Here is an 18,017-nt window from a genome sequence, read left to right as displayed (position 1 = left end):
TTCTAAACAGCAACAGCAATTTGCATAAGAAGTTTTAATGAAATCACAGAACTTAAGGAGACCACTCAAGCCCTTATGTATAATTGCAATGCTTACCAGCTCATATTCTATCTTTCAGACTTTTCCAGTGAATAGTCAATGAAGTTGTGATTCTAGGAGCGAGTTAAAGATATCAGTCAAAACTATAGCAGCACAGACCTATCTGCTGAAACCACTTGTATTGATAATGGCTGTTGTGACTTCCACTTCTCCAAAAATATTCAGTGTTTCTAAATGAATTACATAATCTCTAACTCACTGATTCTTTTAATTCCACATCTCAATGGTTTTTAGTTGTAATGAAATACAGAACTCAATCCACTTATTAATGAAAACCCTAACCTATATGCAAGTTAATGAAAACAAGAAGGAAAAAAATCTGTTTTCTCCCCCATTGCCTGGAAGGGTATGTATGGGGGAAATTAATCTGAATTATTTTGAATGGATATATCTGTAATAGAAGAAATAAATGGGGATGAAATGGAAGAACATATGATTGATGAAATAATGAACTTATAAACAGAGCAAAATTACCTCCTCTAACCACCAATAAATGCAGAAAATATTACAGATAATTGATAATCCGTTTTATAAAGCTTTTTCTTGCAAACACAGTACAGCTAATATAATGTCAACTCCCTCGTTTGATATATGGCATATTATGATTTTAAAAGCAATGTTATTATAAAAAATTCATTTGCTGTAATAATCAAATAAATTTTCAAAGAGAAAACAAATATGCATTAAAAATATTTCCACAGGGCCTTGCTCTTCTAATGGAAATGCTAAATACAATACAAGAAAGATTTGCTAATTAAAAGCCATTTTTAAGCTTTCAATTTCATTGTTTTCCCTATTTAATTCAGTAAGAAGGAGAAAGCAGTCAAACAATATTTTTAAAATGAAGAACTTTAAAAAGATACCACACTTATGAGACACCACTGCTGATGTGTTTGATGTTCAATTATTTTTCTATTTTTGTTTTCAAAGGGAAATTGGATTACATAAGCATAAATATATATAATTTAAAATTAAGTTTGTTTTGTGATTAATTAAAGCAGGTATAGCTTATATTACAAAATGTGATTAAACTTTCTGCAGAATCATTATGGGATTGAGAAATGCCCCCACGCTTCATGTAAGTATTTTAAAAGAGCTTTAAATTTCAATGGCTCATAGTACTTCATCTTTTTCTTTTTTTAGTATAGCTTAGAATTCAGGTTTTGTTTTTGTTTTTGTTTTTGTTTTTGTTTTCAATACAGGCTGTTCTAAGACTCTGGAGTATGGTGCAAAGAATCTGGAGCTGGTGTTTAGTTGGACTAAGTGCTCAAACTAATTTTATCACTCACTTACTCTAGGTCATTCTTTACAAAAATCTGAGAAATCAGGGCTCCGGCAAAGTATGTATTGGAGATAAAGGCTACTCTATCAATTTCTAGACTTATTTTAGAATAAACTGAAAAATATTTGCTAGTACTTTACAAGCATGAGGTCATAATAATCTTGGTCTTTTAAAAATGAATAAATACATTTATCAGGCAGAGTCCAATCAGAAAATTGGAAATTATCCTAAATATGTTAAGAGAATGACTTAAACAGTACTAGAGGCTTGAGGCTTGCTGAAGGCTAGGGACATAAAAGTCAGGAAAGCTGCCAGTACCTTTAGGAAACTAGTGAGTACTGGAATCCGAGGAAGCTACTGGTTCTGAGCTTAGGCGCCTGCAGCAGCAGAACAGGCTGTTTTATAGGACACCTGGCATCTCCTGGCCAACATTCTCTTCTGCTCTAAGCTCATCTGGTGGCTAGCTTCTGCATTCAATAGGGGCAATCAATGATGGCTTCCACTTATGTGCTGCCAGATCACTAGGAAGTAACTCTCATTTGCTGAATCTAACTCAGAACCCACTGCCAAGAATTCTGGGAAATGTAGTTCTCAGTCTTTGCATTAGACCTGGAAGACCACATACAAGAAAAATAGTGTTATATTAAACATGAGCAGTATGGCAGAGAATAGTAAACCACATGAAAAATTAATGATGATTTTTTTCAACACACATCAGCAGATAAAGAAAGATTCACTGGGACTTTGGTCTCCCAAGTTACTCTGTTTGTATTGATTTGGGACTGTGCTAATTTTTCTGAAGACTGAATCTATTTTCTGAGTGTCTGTATATCTAATGTAGTATATTGTCTCTTGTGTTCAGTTATGAATGACCTCAGAGATAAGTATTACTGAAGACGTGTTTTAGCAGAACTTTCACCATACTATGAATGGAAATGTATGATTGTGCTGAAACAACTTGAAGTGTATTTGCAAGCTTTCAGGATATCAGGCGTGTTCTTGAGTATAAGATCATGGTCATCAGTAAGTCACAGTTTGAAATCTGAGCCCATAGTTTCTGATTGCTGCCAGTCATAAAGGCAGCTTAGAAGGACTTCTGGTGTTCTTGAAGGCCTAATATGGGCTGTAAACTTAGATTACAAACAGGCTGTAAACTTAGGAGTACAGTAAAATGGTAAGAACACAGAATCTAGAGCCAGATCACTTTCTTTTAAAACCCAATTTCAGGGGCGCCTGGGAGGATCAGTTGGTTAAGCCTCCAGCTCTTGATTTCTCAGGTCTTAGCCTCCTGGTGGTGGAATCAAGCCTCATGGTGAACCACTTGTCAGGCTCTGTGTTGGGTGTGGAGCCTGCTTATGATTCTCTCTCTCTCTCCCTCTACCCGTTTCCCCTGCTCATACACTCCCTAAAATAAAATTGAAAATAAATAAAAATAAATAAAACCAAATTTAAAAAACATATTAGTAGTGTGACATCAGGCAAGTTTCTTAACATTTCTGTGCCTCAAGTATCCCATCCATTAAATGGAATGAAAGCATTACCTAATTCATAAGATGTTTGTGGAGTGCAACAGTTAATACGTGATAAGCACTTAAAATGTGACTTCAGCGATTTGTAGAATATTCTGTCATTTTGTATTTTATTATGCTTAAAAGAACATTCTAAAGGCTGTGGTTACTTTTGGTTAGACTTGTTACCATCATAATACAGCATGATAAAACGCAGTTCAGGTTGAATTTATTTTGTGCTTACCCTGTACAAGACACCACGCTAAGCCTTTACACAGCCCCTCATTCATTTTTGTGCCCAATCTATCCCACCCATCTGTCTCCTGACCCACTTTGACAAGAGTCTGGTGGTTAAGGAACATGTCCTATGGAATCAGATTGCCCTGTTTAGATCCCAGCCCTACCATCTACTAGCTGTGTGATCCTGTACTAGTTATTTAACCTCTTTGTCTCTTCATATGTAAATTGGAGATACTATTAGCACTAATCTCTTTGTAATGAAAGTTACAATAGAACACCTAAAGGAAGACATGAACATAATTGGTACAGTGTTAACTGCTATTATTATTGTCTCCAAAGGGATCCATATCCCATAGATGTTCCGATATAGTTATAACTCCTAGCAATTAAAAGCAGTTAGCCCAAATTTTACACAGTTCTTATTGAGCAGTATGTGTTTGTATTCGAGAACACACCTACTTTCCTGGTATTTGCAAATATCATTCTGAAAAGTTTGTAAAACAAAAAACTTCACCCACAATTACACACAAATATATACACATTTATGTTTTCTGATAATCTATATATTTGAGCAAAATTTGCAATATTTATTGCCAAATGCAACTGAGAATATAGTCTTCTTTTTATTATTCTTATTCTTTTTTTTTTTCTTCCCTTTACTTAAGCCTCTGTCTAGGTGAATGAACTTCCCATATCTTACATACAAAATGCAATATATCTAGGAATGATTTAGACATCTCCCTGTATTGTAAGGAAAGCTATTGCTAGTCTCTAAGCAATATTTTAATGAGCCCTGAGAGTTCTATGAATAATTTCCTGAATTCCTTTTTTTATGGATGACTGTAAGCAAACACCTTGCTAGGGCCCATTTTCTCAGCTTTAGTAGTTTAATTAAGAATTAAGTTGTTTATAGTCAGGAAGCCTCAACACAAGAGGTTTCTTTCTCAATCTGTCTCTTGAAGAGAATCACTGGATTTAATCCAATAATAATAATAATAAATGCTACTTTTACTTATTAGCATTGCTTCTGTAATGAAGATTATAAGGCTTGGAGTGATGCCTTGAACTTGAATAAAGTAAGATTCATTTATTTATTTTTTCACTGCATGTGTTGTGTACTGACTCTGGGAAATTATTACAAAGTCATAATGTGATATATAGACTTCCTTGGTTAGAGAAAGAAAAGGAAAAATATATATAATTTACCATCTTCTGATTTTGTGGTCTTTGATAAGCATTTTCTTTTTCTTTTTGGGGGGGGCAGATAATCAATGAATATCATTAAGTCCTTCAGTGGTGTTTAGAAAACCTTGAATCACTTGAATCACTACCTTTAGTGATTCATATGCTTGGCAACAGAAACTTTCAGAATTTGTAAAACTTTTCGAATAGTTATAGAGATATATTTTATTAAAATAATTCACCCTGGATGTAAGACAATATTAAATATAAAGTATATTGATTAAGTAAAATCAATTGTCACTCCAGAATATCATGACACTTACACATATCAGTGGTCAATATATGTCCCTGAACAACTCCTTCCAGTATTAATATATTTTTTAAAAATTTCTTCAGTTCATACACCAGTAAAATCAACCCCATTTGCCATAACATAAATTTACTTTCAGACTTTTCCTTTTATGTTTATTTTTGAGGGAGAGAGAGAGAGAGCACGTGGTCAAGCAGGAGAAGGGCAGAGAGACAGGGGGAGGTGGAGGGGGAGCAGAGACGGAGAGAGATCTCAAGTAGGTTGCCTGCTGACAGCAGCAAGCCCAATGTGGCTCAAACTTATTAACCAGGAGATCATGACCTGAGGTGAAGTCTGATGCTAAACTTACTGAACCACCAAGGCTCCCTTACATGTAGAATCTTAATAGAGGAGTCTTAGGAATCCTAGTTTATGAGAAATAGACTCAAATAGTGTGCCTTGGGCATTTTGAGAAGAGAACTTCCTATGTTACATTCATATTGGTTTCTACTCTTTCCTAGTGAATACACTGGGTTTTCTACATGCTATTCTCTCTCTGTAGATTGCCCTCCTCCACCTCTCCCCTGTTTTCCTGGCTCATATTTATATAGAGATACCCATGTGTATACACACTCATACCCTACACTTCTTCTTTTACCAATATTTATTGCAGCTATGCATTTATGCATTTATTATGTGTCTCCATGCTGGACTATTAACAATGTGATGACCTGACAAGGACTGTATCTGTCATCAGCTCCTGGAACCAGTTTATTTCCTGTCATTCATAAGATCAGGAAACATTTACATAACAGAGTCTCTGGCTAGGCATGGATATAATAAGAGAATAAAACAGACACTGTCCTAATGCTCATGAAACTTAGAATATGGCTATATATTTTAAAAATCAGGAGAGCTTAACTGGCTCAAGTGGTAGACCATTTGGCTCTTGCTCTCTGGGTTGTGAGTTCAAGCCCCATGCTGGGTATAGAGCTTACTTTAAAAAGATCAAACATACATTTATAATAGATATAAATATAGATACAGATATAGATTTTATCAGCTCTGGCTGCCATAACATAATACCGTAGACTGGGTGGCTGAAACAACAAGATTTTATTTCTCACGGTTTAGTTCTTTAGTGACATCTTTCCTCTGGCTTGTGGGTAGCTATCTTCTTGCTTGGTCCCCACGTTGTAGAAAGAACAAAAGAAAAAGAGGGGAAGAAAGTTATCTGATATTTCTTCCTATGTGGGAATAAATTCCATCATGGGTCCCCACCTTCATAACCTCATCTAAACCTAATTACCCCTCACAGACTCCATCTCCAAATATCATCACATTGGAAATTAAGGCTTCAAAATAGGACTATTGAGAGGACACAATTCAGTACTTGTCAAATATAGATGGACATTTATTTTGCATGGTAAAAAGAAAAAAGAAAAGAAAAGAAAAAAAGAAGCTTCTTTATGGATGATTAAAAATCAGTAGCAACTTTAAGCAAAGCAGTAACATGGTATTAACATAATATAATTTATATTTGTATTTGTTTCTTAATGTTTATTTATTTTTGAGAAAATGAGAGAGAGAGAGAGCATGAGCAGGGGAAGGGTAGTGAGTGGGAGACACAGAATCCAAAGCAGGATCCAGACTCTGAGATGTCAGCACAGAACCCAACGTGGGGTTCTGTGAACCATGGGATCATGACCTGAGTTGAAATCAGATCTCAACTTACTGAGCTATGCAGGCACCCCTGTAATTTATATTTTTCAAAGAATACCTTGATGGGGAATTAATCTGGGAAAGAAATCTGGGAATGGGAAGCTGGTTAGAAAACACTAATGGAGTTCATGTGGCCACATCTGGGGGATGTAAATAGGGCTGGAACTGTGATGGTGAGAACAATCAGTGGATTTAGCTAGCTGCTAGAGGCTGAAGTAATGGACCAGGTGATGGATCAGATGTGGAGATGACGATGCAACAAGAACCAAAGTTGAATCTCAGCTTTGTAGACTCGGTACCTTGCTAGATAATAAGTGGTATTAACTTTTTTTTCTTAAATAGTTTATTGTCAAGTTGGTTTCCATATTATGCCCAGTGCTCATCTNTTTGCTCTCAGCATTCAAGAGTCTCTCATGGCTTGCCTCTCTCCCTCTCCCCAACTATTTTCCCCCTCTTCTCCCCCATGGACCTCCATTAAGTTCCTCCTAATCCACCTATATGTGCAAACATATGGTATCTGTCCTTCTCCTCCTGGCAATAAGTGGTATTGTCAAGATGAAGAAATCAGAAAGGGGTTTTAGGGAACATGTTCTCAAGTGCAGTTCTGGTGTGTGGGATTTGTGGTGTCACTGGGAATTATAAGAAGAATCAAGAAAGCAGTTGGTGATATAAGAACTGGCCGTAGAGGACAGGTCAGCACTCAAGATATACATTCTGAGATCATTAAATACAGATATTATTCAAGGCATACTGTAGATACATTAGTCTAGGGAGACACATAGAAAAAAGAAGGGAGTACAAGCCAGAGACATGAGGAACTCCAAAATCTAAAGGTAAGAAGGAAGAAGAATGCAGCAGAGGCAACACACGTGCTGAAAACTCAGGAGGAAGTTATAAAATTAGATATCACTGAGGTCAAGTGAAGATGTATATAAGAAAAGGGGAGTGACCANCAACACACATGCTGAAAACTCAGGAGGAAGTTATAAAATTAGATATCATTGAGGTCAGGTGAAGATGTATATAAGAAAAGGGGAGTGACCGATTTTAATGCATTAAAAGATTAAGAGTAATGAGGACCAGAAAATATGCATTTGGGGATATGAATTCCATGGTGGCCTTGACAGGAGCAGTCAGTGCAACAACAGGGAGCAGACTCCAGCCTAGAGTGGACTAGCTTAAAGGAAGGTAAGTGCATAAAGAGACTGACATTAATTGAATAAGTTTGGATATAAAAGGAAGTAGGAAACCAAAATAATTCCTGGAGAAAAAAAAAATATTCACATTGTGATGACAATGATCCAGAAGAGAGGAAACAGTAAATGATACAGGATATACAAGGGATATACGATGGACTGAATTGCATCTCCCCCTCCCCCCCCCATTTATATGTTGAAGCCTTAACTCCCAATGTGACTTATTTGGAGAGAAAGTCATTAGGGTATAAATTAAGATTAAATAAAGTCATTAAGAGTGGAGCCCTAATCCATTAGAAATGACACCATTATGATGAAGAAATCTCTCCAACACACACAGAGGAAAGGCCATATGAGAGATACAAGAAGAAGGTGGCTATTTACAATACAGGAAGAGAGAATTCACCAGAAACTCACCCTGATGGCATAATGATTTTATACTTCTATCTTCTGGAATTTTGAGGCAATTAATTTCTGTTGTTTGAGCCACCCAGTCTGTATATTTTGTTATGGTAACCTGAACAAACTCCCCAGTTTTTCATAAGTTGATCCCTAATAAACATCTTGTATCCTAAACACACAGTATCTGCTTTTAGAGAACCAGAACCTTCTGCCCTTTGACCTCACCCTAAATAGCATCACCTGGCTAGGTCAGGAGCATTATGCTATTTCCTATAGCACCTCTTCTTAGTCTTATATGATGAATCATTACTAGTTGGATGTCTTCAACCAGACTGTGAACATGGTAATGGCAGGAAGTATGTCTCCATTAGATTTTGAAGACCTAGCACACTGATAGTCACAGAATGACAAGAGCCAATACTCACTGAATGGTTAAGTGGCCTTGTCTTCATCATACCGTTTGTTTGCAAGTGATTTTCCAGTTCACATCCACCTCTGAACTTTTGAACTTGAAAGCAGAATTTTCTTGGCCACTGACTATCTGATCCTCAGTCTTATTTCAAGCTATGGTGTCTATATATCCTGATTTGAGGTTACTTTAATTTTTTATGCTGCATATGCCAGTGAAGTGATCCTTATCCAACTTTTTTTGTAGCCTGTCCTAGTATTGCTTTATTTCTCTAATCCTTAATATTCTCTTTTATCTCCTTATCCCATGTTGCCCTCACAGTCCAGCACCTTAAACTAAAGAAATTTCATTTTAATGTGAAACAAGGCACCTTTTCACAAGATTGGTGAGGAAAATTTGAATTGAGGTACCACTAGTTGCTTCTTTGGTCCCCCTACCTACAGAGGACAGGTGTGGTCCTTAGACTTAAAATAGAATTAAATCTAAGAAGTTAAGAGCCATGAACTACTGGGGCATATCTAGGTTTGGTAGGAAAGTCATTATTTTCAGATAGAAGAAGAAGGTGGTAACATGGGCTTGATCAGCAGGCAGTATATGAGAGAAAAACTAAATAGTAGCTTTCTAATCTGTTTTTTATATATATATTAAAGAATGAAGAACAAGTCATCTCATGTGTTCTGTCTAATTTTCATGCACGCCCAGAGAGCTAGATAAGTACATTGTGCTGATGTTTAAAGGAAATGCTTAGAGCATGTTTACAAAGCTTTAATCCCTTCACTGACCACAGGTCCATAAAAACAGGATTAACTTCTCTGATTAACTTTTTTTCTCTACAAACGAGCATGTAGGTCTTTCTCCATCTCCTGCAGGAGTAAGTTTTATATCAATTTTGACAAACATGCAGCTCTTTTCTTTCTGTTGCATGGTTGTGTAAGTGTGTTTCCACCTTGAGGGCTAAGAAAAATAAAATCAACATGATGCTGACATTTATTTCATGTTGTTTCTTTGCCCTGCACATTAATATAAAAAATAAATATAATTAACACATCCTTGCTACCATTCTCACTGCTCAGGGCATGAATTACTGTACCACAGGCTCTCCGGAGTAATTCTCAGTGACCTGCGGTCCTTTGCATTCATTAAGCAATTGTCTTTCTCAGTGAAGGGGAGGTTGTGACAGAATACTTAAGTCACAATAGTGCCAATTACTGGAACACAGTATCAAAGCCTTTTCAAAGTTCAATTAGGATATTTGATTATTTTTTATATATTTCCAAGAGGTGTTGTGATTTACTGTTAGTGTTTTGTTCCTTTTTAAAAGAAATTATTCAAAAGAATAGTTTTCTTAAAAGGCCAAATATACTGTGTGATAACTAGCAAAATGCTCTTAGTTAAAATCTTCCTCTCTCTAATATTTGTTCCACAGATGGTAATTTTAATTTTTTGTCCCCAAGATAATGCTGTATAAAAAGTCAAGCTAAAATATGAGATAAGTAGGGCTAGGGGAAGCAGGACAAAAATCAACCTCAAATTCTTCTTTAATAACTGATCATAAACTCCTTTCTAAAAATTGAACAGATTTGGGGTTACAGTGATCATCTGTGACCTATTAGACAGTTTAATGTCCAACTGTCAGTTCTTTTATCCAATAAAATATTGACAGTTTATATGTAAAACAAAGTGGAATATGAATGTGCACCTAGGAATATATAGGGGCTTATAGGCCTTGTGAAAATAAGGTTACTAACCACGCTTCTTTTCTAAATTTATTTCAGTTCCTGCAGCAACTAAAATATCAAATAGTCTTGCCCAACGAATAGATGGATTGGAATGAGTTTTTATGTTTAACAAATCTCTACTTTTTATGACCATCTTTTTTCAAAGTCAAAAGTTTTGCAACCAAAATTAGCAGTGGATGAGGCCAAAGCATTGTTAGTAACATCTCTGTTTCGATCTTGTTAGTATACTAGCTAATATACTACAGAACTGGTTTGGGTGGGAGCATATCCGTGGTCTAAAGACAAGGGGCTGGTTGAAGTAAAGGAGACAAAGCTCACGAACAGTGATGTGCTCAGTCTTTTATAATATGAAAATATCAAGCCTTTTTTGGAACTAAATAATTTCTATTTTGTTTCTGTCCCCACAGGACAACTGCTGATCAAGGACCTTGCCAGTAGGAGACAGCTATCCTAAGTAACTGAACCCACTAGAAAAAAAAATAATTTGTTTAGGATATTGTCCTGTTTTTGACTTCGGAGTCTCTGTGAATACATTATAATAAAAAGCAAAACAAACACACAACCACAAAAGCCCAGTCATATCTTTCTTGTTGAGGATATGCTAATCAGCCAGGATCTACTCACATCTGAGATGGTACCAGGATTTTTTTTTTCCTTTTTTGATCAAAAATGTATTTAAGAAGTGTCAAAATTACCTCTAAGACCATATCTTCATTATCCTATTTTGACTCTAGTCAGGTGTCTCTGATCTCTTAAGTGTATCATCTTTGTGCACACCCATTTTTTGAATATACACATACTTTCATGAACCACTAGAGGAATAATGATGGGGGCCAGTACAGTCCATCTGCTGCAGATCTGGTATTATATTATACCACTATAATGTACTACTTTTATTATAGAGGATCAAATAAGCCCCTTTTCTAATGATCAAAACATATATAGAATGACCATTAATAATATCTATGATCAATTTATTAACAGTAACAAAATATCAAAATAAATAAATGAATCTTACTAAATTAATGATTGGATTATGTATATCCAAAGGTTTCCCCCTTTACCATTCACATTTAGCTGATAAACCAAATTACTTTCTGCATATTCCTTTCTTTTCGTTTAGTTATTTTTTTAAAGTTTTGAATCCAGGAATTGATCTTAAAATATAGAAATTAAGCTGGGTCATTGCAACTGAGTCATGTTCAGCAAAAGTTTCCAAATGGAAAGCAAAATACAAGCCAATCATGAAATATGAAGAAACACTCAACTTCATACACGAAATATGAAGAAATACTCTGTGCTGGGTATGGAACGCAGTGGGTGATCAAAACCTATGGCATGTATGATGACCAATTTTGTGTCAGCCTGACCAGGCAGGCCATTGTACATAGACATTTGGTCAAATGCAAGTCTAAGTATCTCTACACAGATGAGATTACTATTTAAATTAATAGACTTTGAATAAAGTATATTATCCTTCATAATGTGGGTCAGCCCCACTCAATCTGTTGAAGCCTTTAAAAGAAAAAGAGGAAGATCCCTAAAAAACAGGGATTTCTACCCCTAGACTGCCTTTGGACTCAAGCTTCAGCATCAACTCTTCTCTAGGTTTCTAGCTAGCTGAACTTCTCTGCATATTTTAGACTTATCAGATCCTGAAACAATATGGGCAATTCTCTCTTACTATATCCTTCCATACACAAATTTTTACACATCTTATTGGTTCTGTTTTCTGGAGAACCCTGACTAATACAGTATGGTCTCTGCATTTAAGGGACTTGCAGTCTAGCAAGAGGTGTAAAGATAATGTGCACATATAACATCCATGTGAATACTCTCCTACCTACACACAATATCAGAAATATGAGTGGTATGAATGCTCATCTGTCATAAAGGATATTAGCACAAAGGCCCTGACCCTGAGTGAGAATATCTTTTCTGATATAGAATGGGGCAGCTCATGTGTATGATTAGTAGTACAGATGCTCTCCCAGTGATGCAAAATTTACTTATGAGAAAGTGCAGAAAGATCATCAGATAATGTATTATACAGATAGTATGTTTCTATGATAGATCAGCTTAATGTGTCCTAATCTCTTGCAGGAAATATCAGTAATAGGAAAAGAACAGTGATGAAGAAGAGAAGAAGAAGAAGAAGAAGAAGAAGAAGAAGAAGAAGAAGAAGAAGAAGAAGAAGAAGAAGAAGGAGAAGGAGAAGGAGAAGGAGAAGGAGAAGGAGAGAAGGAGAAGGAGAGAAGAAGGAGGAGGGGAAGGAGAAGAAAGGAGAAGAGAAAGAGAAAGAGAAGAGGAAGAAGGAGAGGAAGAGGAAGAAGGAGAGGAAGAGGAAGAAGGAGAAGGGCAGGAGGAGGGTGAGGAGAAGGACGAAGGGGGAGGACGAGGAGGAGGAGGGAGAGAAGGAGTAGGCTGGAGGAGAAGAAGGAGACTGGAGACACATACAGATCTTGGTACCTTCCAGATCATGGGTTCTATTTCCTGCCCCTATTTTTTAAAACAACCTCAAAAGAAGTATGAAAGATTCCTAACAGGAAAGAAACAGCCTTTCTCTAACCCTTGCGNAGAAGAAGAAGAAGAAGAAGAAGAAGAAGAAGAAGAAGAAGAAGAAGAAGGAGAAGGAGAAGGAGAAGGAGAAGAGAAGGAGAAGGAGAGAAGAAGGAGAAGGAGAGAAGAAGGAGGAGGAGAAGGAGAAGAAAGGAGAAGAGAAAGAGAAAGAGAAGAGGAAGAAGGAGAGGAAGAGGAAGAAGGAGAGGAAGAGGAAGAAGGAGAAGGGCAGGAGGAGGGTGAGGAGAAGGACGAAGGGGGAGGACGAGGAGGAGGAGGGAGAGAAGGAGTAGGCTGGAGGAGAAGAAGGAGACTGGAGACACATACAGATCTTGGTACCTTCCAGATCATGGGTTCTATTTCCTGCCCCTATTTTTTAAAACAACCTCAAAAGAAGTATGAAAGATTCCTAACAGGAAAGAAACAGCCTTTCTCTAACCCTTGCGCCAGAAGACTGAAAGATTTAGAGAAAACAGTTGTTACGCTGAATGATCTGACAAAATAAGAGGGAAACTTTGTGACATGACAGGCTGGCATTGTATCAGTAGGGTTTGAGATTATTTTCTAAATTGGTAATATAACAAATTGTCAGGTTTTCACTTCAAAGTCTTTGTCCTAACAGAACTGTCTCAGTCTGGGTCAGGTTCATGGAAATTATTTAAATCCTTTCTCTTCTAAGAGATAGGTTTGTTTCTATTCCTCAGGGTATCTAACATTTTGTTTTTTAATGAATTCTGCCTATTGGTAACCTTTAAATCTAGAATTAGACATTTGCTTACTGGTTTCCTAATTGGCTTATTGTTTGACATGGAGTTAGTTGCATTTTTTTTTTTTTACAAATAGTTTATTGTCAAGTTGGTTTCCATATGACCCCCAGTGCTCATCCCCACAAGTGCCCTCCTCCATGCCCATCACCGCCCTTTCCCCTCCCCCCCCACCCCCATCAGCCCTCAGTTTGTTCTCAGCATTCAAGGGTCTCTCATGGTTTGCCTCTCTCCCTCCCCCCACTACTTACCCCCTTCTTCTCCACCATGGTCCTCCGTTAAGTTCCTCCTAATCCTCCTATACGTGCAAACATATGGTATCTGTCCTTCTCTGCCTGACTTATTTCGCTCAGCATAACACCCTCAAGGTCCATCCATGTTGCTACACATGGCCAGATTTCATTCTTTCTCATTGCCATGTAGTATTCCACTGTATACATAAACCACATCTTCTTGATCCATTCATCTGTTGATGGACACTTAGGCTCTTTCCATGTTTTGGCTATTGTTGAGAGTGCTGCTATGAACACTGGGGTACATGTGCTCCTATGCATCAGCATCCCTATATCCCTTGGGTAAATTCCTAGCATATTCTTAGATAAAGAACTTGAATTAGTCATTAAGTGTCTGTGTCTTTGTTTTGTCATTGGATTTCATTTGTCAATGAAAGGTATTGTAAGGTCTACATTAAGAAAAACATGGAATCAAATAAAATTATATTCTCAAACCATGTTGATATGTAATAAGTGATAAGATACTATAAATTTGCTATTGATAATTGTTATTCTGTCAACTTAATTCAATTCCACTCACGATTATCCTAGAATAGACAGAGAAATACAGTGAGTAGAATTTCATGATCCTAACATATACATAATTTAACAGTACTCCGGGAAGTACCATCAGGATTTCCAGAATACATCCTTTCTATTCTCAAATCTGTATACTATATTGCCCCAGAGAACTTTGTTTTAAAAAGGAAGCTTTAAAGCTTCATGATCTCACCATGTCTGGTCAAGCCAGAATAAAAACAACTAGAATAGATACAAAAATAATACAAAAATAAATTCATAGGAACAAACATTGGTTGTTAAGCTATGCTACTATGGCAAAGATTCTGACAGTTGGATTTTCTTTTCATAATGAAAGTTCCTTAAGTTTTGGTTATGGAAGCATCCACTTAAAGGGTGGCTTTGGTTATGGAAGCATCCATAAGTTTTGGTTATGGAAGCATCCACTTAAAGGGTGGCTATCTCAAATAAACACTGCCAGCCACAATGAAATAAACACTGCCAGCCACAATGGTTTGATAGACTGACCATTTGGGTCACTTGTTTTTTTCTCTTCCTGTGCTTTAATTTCCCATTCTTCCTTTTTTTTTTTAATTTTTTTAATGTTTTATTTATTTCTAGGAGAGAGAGAGAGACAGCGTGAGCAGGGGAGGGTCAGAGAGAGAAGGAGTCACAGACTGAAACAGGCTCCAGGCTCTGAGCTGGCAGTCAGCACAGAGCCTGACGCGGGGCTCGAACCCACGAACCGCGAGATCATGACCCAAGCGAAAGTCGGAAGCTTAACCGACTAAGCCACCCAGGTGCCCCAACCCCATTCTTCCATTTTAAATTTGCTAATGAAGAGGGATCCCTAAAACCCTAGGCCCCACCCTTCATCCTAGTAAAAGCAGATCCCTTGGCCTGCATGATTCCTTCTTCTTTTTTTTTTTTTTCCAGTTTCCTGATGGCAATTACTGAGGACCTTTTGCAATCATAAGGACCTCAAGAGCCAGTCCAGCTTTAATACTGGCTATCAGTAGGCTGAGATTGAAACAAAACAGACACCACTTTTTAACAGGAGATAGAAATATGTTAATTTGATGTGGTTATAAGATAGGGATATGGGTGAAATGATGGAGAAATCATCTTCTTATTCTTGTTCACATTCTTCCTGTTCTTGGTTTTCTCCCCTTTCCTATTCCTCTTCCTGCTTTTTCTACTTCAATGGACAACAATTTGAGGAAAGATTATATTCCCTTTTTCCTAAAAATCCCTGAAATAAATACATTTTTTTACATACTTACTATAAAAATATAAAGAAAAATTATGGTACAGTGAACAAGTTTTAGAATAAAATAGGCAAATATTTCAAGTAGACCACTTAATACTGGCACAAGTAGCTTAAATTCTTGGGGTCTCACTATTTTATCTATAAATTGGGAACAATACACTCTTCTGTATAAGTTTGTGATGAAGCCAAAGAGTGATCACTCATATTTTATAATGAATAAAGAGTAAGCAATAAAAAGAAATATATAATTTTATATGAAAAATCATTTTGCCTTTCATTGCTGCACATTATCTCATTATGTGCTTTCCATGTTTTTTTATATTACATGGTGATATTAAAATATTTAAAATATTTAGAAAGAAATAATTTTCCTTATTGTTTTTCATACAAGTGCATTTAGAATATAAGGTGATAGATTATAATGTTGTACTCTGATTAGTCCATGATTATGTTAGAGTAAAAGCCATAATAGAGTAACCAAATAATTAGTTACTTAATCATCAAAGGTAAATTAAAGTCATGAAATCCAAGCAACATAGACCAAATTGAGATTTATATAAATAAGCTGAGGGTACACTGATTAAAGGATTACCAGATGTTCCTGTAATAGGTTAATTATTTATTATTTTGCCATATATAATGGCTATGAAGCCGGTAAATGATGCTACATCTTGTTAACTGAGTGGTATTACAGTTGATTATCAAATTAAATGTTTTTATTTTAATGAGTTGCACTGGAAGGGTATGTGTACCATGGGATCAATTATTATTGTAAAATAACCATTAATTATTTCCAAAGTACTAATTCAGAGAAAACTAAGGATTAGGGACACACTTTTGTCTTAAGTAAGTAATCAATGTTAACATTTTCACATTTGTAGTAAAATTTTGACTTAATGCCCTTTAATCTGGATTTCCTTCATGTAGGAATCAAAAATAGAAATACTGCCAGTGCTTCTTAGAAAAATATAAAATATTACTGCAATGGTGTTGATGATAAATTTTTAATATTTCTCAAAATCAGCATTTTTTAGGGGCCCCTGGCTGGCTCAATCGGAAGAGCATGTGACACTTGATCTCAAGGCCATGAGTTCAAGCCCCATGCTGAGTGTAGAGATTACTTAAATAAATAAATAATTTAAAAAACACCAGCTTTGAATCTCTTTTTTTAATGTTTATTTATTTTTGTAAGAGAGGCAGAGTCAGGACAGAGACAGAAACAAAATATGAACAGGGGGGGGCAGAGAGAGGGAGACGCAGAATGGGAAGTAGGCTCCAGGCTCTGAGCTGTCAGCACAGAGCCTGAACAGGGGCTTGAACTCATGAACCACAGGATCATGACTCCCTAAGCCAAAGTCGGATGCTTAACTAACTGAGCCACCCAGTAACCCCTTCAATCTCTTTAAATAATGATCTTAATTATTAGACAAAAAGCAGAACTATGCTGCAAATTAACAATTGTTTACAAATTTGAGGTCAATGGTGTGCAAAGGATGACCTTCTCTAAGGAGTACAGCCAAGACTTGGACTGAATATGTTCCCTAGGGCTTGCCATGAGGCAGTGGTTCTGGTTCTAGGGAAAATCATATAACACCCAGAGCTCATCCCCACAATCTGGGAGAGCATATCTTAACACCTCCCCCAGACTACAGTGATAGTGGTGGCTCTCTAAAAGAATTGTTAATAGAGATTGAGTACCTACAAGAAACTGAGAGTGACAGCTTGCCCGAGAGAGATGTCCTGAACTGCAGAGCATGTCAACACCTGCTTCCTCTGGTCCTCCCCCTGAGGCAGAGCTATACAGAAGGCAGGTTCTCCAGGACATTGTGAGTGCTAATGATCATAAACACCACTGTCTGCTTCGTAAACTTACTCCGTTGTCCATTTCTGCCAAAACGTAGTTCAGAACACCTCTAAGAACTATCCCACTTGACTCTTCTGTGTTTAGAAAACATCTAAAACGAAGTCCAGTGAGAAAAATGATTGGAACCAAATGGGACACAGCCAGAGTGGGCAGAGGAGTAATTGGGGATTCATGAAGACAGACGTGGTATGGAGGGGAAGAATTAAGAACTGTTTTTTTTTTTTTCTTTTTAAATAATAGCTGAAAACTTTCCAAACTTGATGAAAACCATAAATGTGAATGCCTCACTCCTTTGGGCTGCTATGACAGAACACCACGGACTGGGTAGGTTATAAACAACAGAAATCTTTTCTCCCAGCTTGGAGGCTGGAAGCCCGAGATTAGGCTTCCTGTATGGTGGTGGGCCTCTACCAGGTTAGACTTCTCCATGTGTCCTCACATGGTGGAAGGAGCTAGAGAGCCTTGTGGGATCTCTTTTATAAGGGACTCATGTGATTCATGAGGCCTCACTCTCCTAACCTAAGTACTTCCAAAGACCCCACATCCTAACATCACAATATTGGGCATTAGGATTTCAATATGTGAATTCTGAGGGGATGCGGAACTTCAGACCATAGCACTGCATAACCAACAAGCACCACAAACCCTAAAAAGAAGAGATAGAAATAATATCAAATTGTTGAAAATAGTAAAAAAAAAAA

This window comes from Crocuta crocuta, unplaced genomic scaffold (assembly GCF_008692635.1).
Source record: "Crocuta crocuta isolate KB4526 unplaced genomic scaffold, BGI_CrCroc_1.0 scaffold264, whole genome shotgun sequence".
In the NCBI taxonomy this organism is placed as follows: domain Eukaryota; kingdom Metazoa; phylum Chordata; class Mammalia; order Carnivora; family Hyaenidae; genus Crocuta; species Crocuta crocuta.
Note: the sequence above shows the minus strand (reverse complement) of the source record.